Below are 9,550 nucleotides of genomic sequence, written 5' to 3'. Positions count from 1 at the left end.
TTATGCATTTTCCGGAACTAACCTATTAACAAGATGCCGAAGCGCCAGTTCCTGTTTTCTGCTGTTTTTGGTTTCAGAAATCTTACACAGGAAATATTCTCGAAATTGAACGAAACAAAAGCCAAACTTCCTATTTTCCACGGAGGGTTCCAGAACATCGAAGGAGAGTCGGAGGCGGCCAGCAGGGGACCCACACCATAGGGGGGCGTGGGCCCACCCTGGCCGCGCCGCCATGTGGTGTGGGCACCCCCTGGCCCCTCCGAGGCTGCCCTTCCGCCTATATATTCTCCCCGTCGCGAAAACCCTAAATCATCCAGTCATATTCCACGAAGAGTTCCGTAGCCGCCGCCATCGCGAAGACAAGTTTCGGGGGACAGAAGTCTCTGTTCCGACACGCCGCCGGGACGGGGAATTGCCCCCGGAGTCATCTCCATCGACACCACCGCCATCTTCATCGCCGTTGCTGTCTCCCATGATGAGGAGGGAGTAGTTCTCCCCCGAGGCTGAGGGCTCTACCGGTAGCTATGTGGTTCATCTCTCTCTCCCATGGTGTGATCTTTATGAATATGTAGATGTTGCTCTTGTCTATTATGCACTCTAGAGGTTACTTTAATATGAACTCCAGATTCACTCTCCACGGTGTAATGGTGACAGTGTGTGCATCGTGTGTGTTTCCTTTATGACGTTGTGGAGCTTGTTTACTCCGTCTTGAGGGAGCTCTTGTAGCCCTACACAATGAATGGTGTTTGTTATCCAACAAGAGAGTGTTTGAGAGTAGCATTTATTTATTCATCTATGTGATCATATGCTTTGCAATCTAGATGTCATATGCTATTCAAGTGTTTTATTATGTGAACTTTGGGGTTACTGTGACCTCGGCGTAAAGGTACAGTGTGTGCGCCGTGTGTAACTCCCTTATGAATTGTGGTGTGTTAGTACCTCCTATGAATGCTCACGGTGACAGTGTGGGGTGTTCATTAGTACTTGGGAATACGCCTTTGAGGTGTGCTTTTGCACACTTGCCCAATGAATTTGAGTTCTTTATCCAATAGGAGAGAAGTATGATGAAGTGCTTATATTTATATTGAATTATGATTGCAATGTTGAGAGTGTCCACTAGTGAAAGTATGATCCCTAGGCCTTGTTTCTAAGCATTGAAACACCGTTTTCAACAAGTTCTGTTACATGTTCGCTTGCTGCAATATTTATTTCAGATCGCAATTACCGTTTACCACCATCTATACCACCTGCGTTTTAATATCTCTTCGCCGAACTAGTGCACCTATACATCTGACAAGTGTATTAGGTGTGTTGGGGACACAAGAGACTTCTTGTATCTTAATTGCAGGGTTGCTTGAGAGGAATATCTTTGACCTCTACCTCCCTGAGTTCGATAAACCTTGGGTGATCCACTTAAGGGAAACTTGTTGCTGTTCTACAAACCTCTGCTCTTGGAGGCCCAACACTGTCTACAGGAATAGAAGCGTGAGTAGACATCAAGGACATGTCAAGGTTTTGAATCAGGTTCTCTCGTTCATGCTCGGGCACATTTGACAATCGAGATCATCATCTCGCACGGGCGTCTCTGTGATTGTCTCCCAACGTTCCTGATTGTTGACTCAGGGCGGCCCTGCGTGCACTTGACGCAGAAGCTGCAGATCTCCATTTGTCGAGTGCCTTTCTTTGTTTCTCTAACTCTCGTGCAACACGAGCGAGTTTATACTGATATGCTTGCAGCGCCTCCGGTGTAGCCGTAGTAGTCATCGGCTCTATGCCATTCATGGCTCTCTGAGCTCTATCCCAAGCTGCTTGCGGTAGCTATATTTTCTCTCGCGGCATGGACCCGATGTATTTGTTTCATGTTCCCCGCGTAAGATCTGCGGGATCGATGTATGGATTGCCGATCATCGAAAGTCTCCGATGCTTCATCCTCTTGTCAGCTTGATTCCCCGATTGCGCATACTTGATGATATATTGTAATTGTGTTTTCATCATCTTCAGGGTCGGGGACACCGTCGTATGATCGCCGAATACCTCTCGAATAGAAGTAGATCTGTCGATGAAGTCGAGGTTGTCGATGCTTTCCGAGTCGCTGCTCAGATCGGAGCCCATGAACGACCCGAAAGACATATCGCCGAACAGATCGGCGAGTTCTCCGCCGACGGTGGGCTTGATGAAGCTAACGGTCCCGAAAAAATTGGTGCCGCGAGACGATGCGATCCTTCTTTCCCGACGCGGAAGTGGAAACTCCCAAATGTCATCTCCATCGACTCCTCCAGATCGGCATATGCATGCAAACGGGCGGGAGGGTGAGGAACAAAATCGTCGAGATCAGGTTGGATCTGTTTACCTTCGTCCATCGTGTTGCTTGCCATTGATGATGTTGATGATGTTGACGATGCCATCGAGATCACCTTCTTGCAGCCTCCAATTCCCACAGACGGCGCCAATTGACAAGGGATTAACTTGTCAATGCCTATGGATTGTAGACTTAGGGTTTCGTAGAAAGTAGAGGGCAGGTAGATCTCGAAGGTTCAGCCAAAAAGGTGCTCGACTAAGAAAATTAGGGTTATGTTGACAATAGATTCGATGGATTCTCCTCCCCTCGGCTCCCCTTTATATAGGAGGAAGAGCCGAGGGATTTCGTGTCGTACAAGTTACAAACTCTGGGAAGCTATTGATACGTCTCAAACGTATCTATAATTTCTTATGTTCCATGCTACTTTTATTACAATACTTGAATGTTTTATACATACTTTACATCATTATTATACATTTTCCGGCACTAACCTATTAACAAGATGCCGAAGTGTCAGTTGCTGTTTTCTGCTGTTTTTGGTTTCAGAAATCCTAGTAAGGAAATATTCTCGAAATTGGACGAAATCAACGCCCAGGGGCCTATTTTTACACGAAGCTTCCAGAAGACCGAAAGGGAGACGAAGTGGGGCTACGAGGTGGACACACACCAGGGCGGCGCGGCCCAGGCCCTGGCCGCGCGGCCCTAGTGTGTGGGCCCCTCATGACGCCCCCTGACCTACCCTTCCGCCTACAAATAGCCTTCGTCGCGAAACCCCCTGTACCGAGAGCCACGATACGGAAAACCTTCCAGAGACGCCGCCGTCGCGAATCCCATCTCGGGGGATTCAGGAGATCACCTCCGGCACCCTGCCGGAGAGGGGAATCATCACCGGAGGGGCTCTACATCATCATGCCCGCCTCCGGATTGATGCGTGAGTAGTTCATCCTTGGACTATGGGTCCATAGCAGTAGCTAGATGGTTGTCTTCTCCGCATGTGCTATCATTGTTTAGATCTTGTGAGCTGCCTAACATGATCAAGATCATCTATTTGTAATGCTACATGTTGTGTTTGGCGGGATCCGATGAATATGTTGGAGATATGCCCAAGAGGCAATAATAAAATGGTTATTATAATATATCTTTGTGTTTATGATATTGTTTGCATACCATGCTATAATTGTATTAACCGAAACATTGATACATGTGTGTTATGTAAACAACAAGGAGTCCCTAGTAAGCCTCTTGTATAACTAGCTTGTTGATTAATGGATGATCATGGTTTCGTGATCATGAACATTGGATGTTATTAATAACAAGGTTATGTCATTAGGTGAATGATATAATGGACACACACCCAAATGAGCGTAGCATAAGATCAAGTCATTAAGTTCAATTTGCTATAAGCTTTCGATACATAGTTGCCTTAGTCCTTCGACCATGAGATCATGTAAATCACTTACACCGGAAGGGTACTTTGATTACATCAAACGTCATTGCGTAAATGGGTGACAATAAAGGTGGGATTAAGTATTTGGAAAGTGTGAGTTGAGGCATATGGATCAATAGTGGGATTTGTCCATCCTGATGACGGATAGATATACTCTGGGCCCTCTCGGTGGGATGTCATCTGATTAGCTTGCAAGCATATGAATGGTTCATAAGAGATCACATACCACGATACGAGTAAAGAGTACTTGTCGGTAACGAGGTTGAACAAGGTATGGAGATACCGATGATCGAACCTCGGACAAGTAAAATATCGCGTGACAAAGGGAATCGGCATCGTATGTAAATGGTTCAATCGATCACTAAGTCATCGTTGAATATGTGGGAGCCATTATGGATCTCCAGATCCCGCTATTGGTTATTGCTCGGAGAGGAGTCTCGACCATGTCTGCATAGTTCGCGAACCGTAGGGTGACGCGCTTAAGGTTCGATGTCGCATAAGTAGATTCGGAATATGAGATGGAGACCGAAGTTTGTTCGGAGTCTCGGATGGGATCCAGGACATCACGAGGAGTTCCGGAATGGTCCGGAGAATAAGATTCATATAAGGGAAGTTATTTTCCGGGGTTCGGGAAAAGTTTCGGTGTTTGACCGAAGCTTCTAGAAGGTTCTAGAGGGCCACCGGTGGGCCCACCACCCCGGGAGGGACCACATGGGCCAAGGGAGTGCAGCCTAGCCTAATGGGCCAGGGGCACCAAGCCCTCAAGGCCCAGCCGGCCAGCCCCCCTAGGGATAAGATCAAATCCCGGAGGATAAGATCAAATCCCTAAAATCGAGGGAGCAACTTTGGAAGGGGAAGCAAACTTGGAAGGGGATGATTCAGGATCCCCCCTTTCCTTCTGTGCACTGGTGGGGCCCAAGGGGCTGCCTTGGCCGCCCCTCCCTCTATAAATAGAGGAGAGGGACAGCCGACCATTGCCCCCCGTGACACACCAAAGTCTGCCGCCCCCTCTCTCCTCCACCGCTAGTCTGCTCCGGCTTGGCGAAGCCCTGCAGCTTTTCTCCTCCACCACCACCACCACGCCGTCGTGCTGCTGGGATTCCGAGGGGATCTACCACACCTCCGCTGCCCGCTGGAACGGGGAGAGGACGGGCTTCATCGACACCGTACGCGCGACCGAGTACGGAAGTGCTGCCGGATTGCAGCACTGGGGATGATCGTCTACATCAACAACGAGATCTGATCTCGTAGGCTTTGGAAATCATCAAGGGTTAGTATCTTGTCAATCTCGTTGCTTCGATCTTGTAGATTAGATCTTGGGTGTTCCATAGATTAGATCTTGGATTTATTCGTCTTGCGGTAGGAAAATTTTTGTTTTCTATGCTACGAACCCCATCAGTGGTATCAGAGCCATGTCTATGCATAGATCTGTTGCACGAGTAGAACACAATGGTTTTGTGGGCGTAGATGCTTTTGTTGCTTTAGTTTGTGTACTTTGCATCTTGCGGGATGGTGGGATGAAGCGGCCCGGGCTAACTTTACATGACCGCGTCTCATGAGACTTGCTCCACGCTTGACATGCAACTTGTATTGCATAAGTGGCTTTGCGGGTGTCTGTCTCTCCCACCATAGTGAAGATTCCAATTTGCACTTTCTATTGTCAACACTAGTATCACCGTTGTGGTTCATGTTCGTAGGTAGATTGGATCTTACTCGAAAACCCTAAACCACGTAAAATATGCAAACCAAATTAGAGGCGTCTAACTTGTTTTTGCAGGGTTTGGTGATGTGATATGGCCATGATGTGATGATGATTATATTTGATGTATGAGATGTTCATTGTTGTATTATGGCAACCGGCAGGAGCCTAATGGTTGTCTTTAATTTTTGTTAAAGACCTGCGTGTCTATTCATCATGTAATAGCTTTATTTCAAGTAGTTATCATAGTAGCTATAAGTGATGGACAACCATGAAGCGGCGCCACGGACCTTGGTGCAATGCTGGTGATGATGGAGATCATGATCATGTGCTTTGGAGATGGAGATCAAAAGCACAAGAAGAAAGGCCATATCATATCACATATTATGAATTGCATGTGATGTTAATCCTTTATGCATCTTATCTTGCTTAGATCGCGACGGTAGCATTATAAGATGATCCCTCTCACTAAATATCAAGATAATAAAGTGTTCATCCTTAGTATGCACCGTTGCTAAGACTTGTCGTTTCGAAGCATCTCGTGATGATCGGGTGTGATAGACTCTACATGTGCATACAACGGGTGCAAGCCAGATTTGCACACGCGGATACTAAGGTTGCCTTGACGAGCCTAGCATGTACAGACATGGTCTCGGAACACGGGATACCGAAAGGTAGAGCATGAGTCATATGAATGATATGATGAACACTTTGAGTGTTCGCCTTTGAAGCTACATCTTTTCTCGTGATGATCGGACTTGGTGTAGTGGATTTGGTTCGTGTAATCACTAAGACAATGCGAGGGATGTTGTTTTGAGTGGGAGTTCACCTAGTTAATTGAAGAATTAAAAATGAACTCAAATTATCATGAACATAGTCTGAATAGTATTTTGAATTAAATTTGTAGAATTGGCATCCGTTTTCTACCATGCGCTAGTCTTGTAATTGAGATAGAAATACTGTTAAGTCTGACAAGTAACTTTACGGACTGGTATCGTATTGTTAAAGAATCAAGATATGATTAAGTCCTAATGCAAACTTTTAGTAAACCTCACATTGATGATTCAAAGAGCAATGGTTTCAATTAGTACCTTAAATCATCTTGTCTCCGTGAAACTTGAAGTTCAAATCTGTTTGAAAAGTAAGGAGCTGAAATTTTTGTTTTCAGAAATAAGCAAGGTATGAGATATATATGATATCTAAGACCTTATTGCAAGATGATAGAATATAATCTAGTGAGACTACATAAACTCATAAGTTTTATGGGAATGTACGAAGGTTGAAGACGCCAGGCGTCCCAATCCTCCAACTAGTTGGGCACTAACGATATTCGCATATCCATGAGGTGATCGTCCTTAAAATGCACCGTTGCTAAGACTCGTCGCTTCGAAGCATCTCGTGATGATCGGGTGTTATAGATTCTACGTGTGCATACAACGGGTGCAAGACAGATTTGCACATGCGAATACTAAGGTTAAAACTTTACGAGCCTAGCATGTACAGACATGGTCTCGGAAAGTCGTCATGATTTGATGGATAAAATTATGAGTGAAATTGTTCATTACATTAAAGGTTACTAATAGTGAAATCTAGAATGCTTGTCATGTGATGATCAACTTCAAGGTAAGAACCTCAAGGTTATTGGTATTTGACCAATGGACCTAGAAGTTATTGAAGGTGAAGTGTTTTTCTAAGAATGAGGAAAGCTAAAAGAGAAACTACAAAAGATATTTTGGCAGAAAGAAAGAAAATACTAGAAAGTCTAGCTCAGGTGTATATAGATGATATACATGTTATGAATGTATTCCTTGTTTTGGTCACAAAATGAAATTCTTGGGTATTTGTACCAGATTGGTTGGTATGAGATGTCATACAATACAACGCAATACAAGAATACGATGGCCTAAGTGACTGAAAAGGAATGTGATAGGAATGCACGTCTAGAACAAAAATAAAGTGTTATTATGTTCGCCGTTGGCATTCTGTCTAGCCATTCAGATTTATAATAAAGAACTTTATAATTGTTGTCTTGTTCTGGTTAAATGAAAACAATGAGTTGTTCAAATTGTAACAGCATTCCATGAACGATGGATAAGTTATTATAAATCTTTATGGTGAAGCACACATACATAACACTGACGCTAAAATGCCATAAGGCAAATGATATGAATTCCACTTATTAGTGGAACCGCCATTCAGGTCATGTTAGAAAGGAACGCATGAAGGAACTCCATGCAAATGGACTTTTGGAGTCATTTGATTTCTGAATCATTTGGCGCTTGCAAATCTCTTCTAAAGAGAATGACTTAAATCCCGTTCATAGGCCAAGAGATGAACGGGAAACTAACTTAGTGGAAACATACATAGTGATGTATATGGTTCAGTGGGCATAGTTGTGTGCGGGAGATTCTTCTACTTCATGAAAACTTCTAACAATGAATTGAGTATATATATGTGGATATATTCGATAAGGAAGAAGTTTGAAACATTTGAATGGATTCAAATAAATTTCAGCATGAAGTGGAAATCATCGTAATAGAAAAGTCAAATATATGTGATTGGATCATGGTGGAAATATTTGAATTACGAGTTTTAGCGAACATCTAAGAGAGTTATGAAATTGTTCTACAATCTCACGTTTCTTGGAGTATCATAATGATGACGGAGTATCCAAGAGACGTATCCAAACCTGTTGGATTGATGATGAGATAAAATAAAATGACGCCATTATACTTTTGTGGATTATGCTTTAGAGACTACCGCTTTTACACTGAATAGAGCATCATCATGATCCATTGAAATGACACCATACGAGTTATGGCATGGGTATAAACCCTAAATAGTCCTTTCTTAAATTTTGGCATGCGTAGCATAAGTGAATGAGTTTACAACCAAAATCGGATGAATGTCTTTGTTGGTTATCCCAGAGAATTGATTGGGAATTTTTTCCACTATTAAGTAAAAGACAAAAGTGTTTGTTGATGTTACTTGCTTATTTCCAAGAAATTGTTTTCTAACGAATTATTTGAGTGGGAGGACAATAGAACTTGATAAGGTTTATGAACCTGAGCATGATGATCAGAGTAGCACAACATCGGAAATGGTTCCGGAAGCAGCTACGAAGATCATGGCTCCCATGTCTACAAAGTGTTATAGTCATGGAGATCAAAGTACTTATTGAACCTTGTAGATGTGGTTTATTTTGTAATCAAATAAATGATTTGTGGACAAAGGATTGTTTTTGAACAATGATAAACCAACTACATACAAAGAAGTTATGATGGGCCCTGACTCCGTTAAATTGGCTATGCGCCATGAAATCCAAGATAGGTGAATACTTTTTGAAAGTAAATGGATCTATAAAGTAGATGGACTTGGATGGAATATCCTTAAAGAAGCTCGACTTATCGAAAAGCAGTTTACGAAAAAGTTCAAAGAGTTAACTACGATAAGATTGGATCTTCCGTGGCAATGCTTATAGTCTATGTGGATTATTCTAGTAATCGCTACATATTTCTTTTATGAGATATGATAGTAGGATGGCAGAAATACATTCCTTACCAGAAGTGTGTATGAAGGATGTATACTAGATACAACCAAGAGTTTTGCTGGTCCGTGGAATACTAGATAGGTATACAAACTTCAATTGGATGAAGTGAGTATCGCGGAGTTGGAATCTTCACCGGATGAAATAATCAAAGAATTTGATTCCATCAGAAACGATGAAGATGCTTGCATTTGCAAGAAATTAAGTGGGAGCGCTGAGACATATTTATAATACTTTATGTAGATGACATATCGTTCATTATAAATAGTGTAATTATATAATTGATTTAAAAGGTTTCATTGAGAATTAACGTCAATGAAAGGATATGAATTGAAACATATTTAGTGTCAAGATCTATGAAGATAGGTAGAAACACATAATAAGTTTAAGTTTAAGTACATAGAATAGATATTGAAGTAGTTCAATTAAGAAGGTGTTCTTTTCATGTGAAGGTTTAACAAGACTTGAGTGTATTTGACACTCGATGAGTAAATACACATGAGTGATTTTAGATCACGAATAATATGTACAAAGTCAGAAGTCCTGTGCTCTAAAGTG

Source organism: Lolium perenne, chromosome 5 (assembly GCF_019359855.2).
Source record: "Lolium perenne isolate Kyuss_39 chromosome 5, Kyuss_2.0, whole genome shotgun sequence".
NCBI lineage: Eukaryota > Viridiplantae > Streptophyta > Magnoliopsida > Poales > Poaceae > Lolium > Lolium perenne.
The sequence above is the reverse complement of the archived record's forward strand: the minus strand, read 5'-3'. Positions refer to the sequence as shown.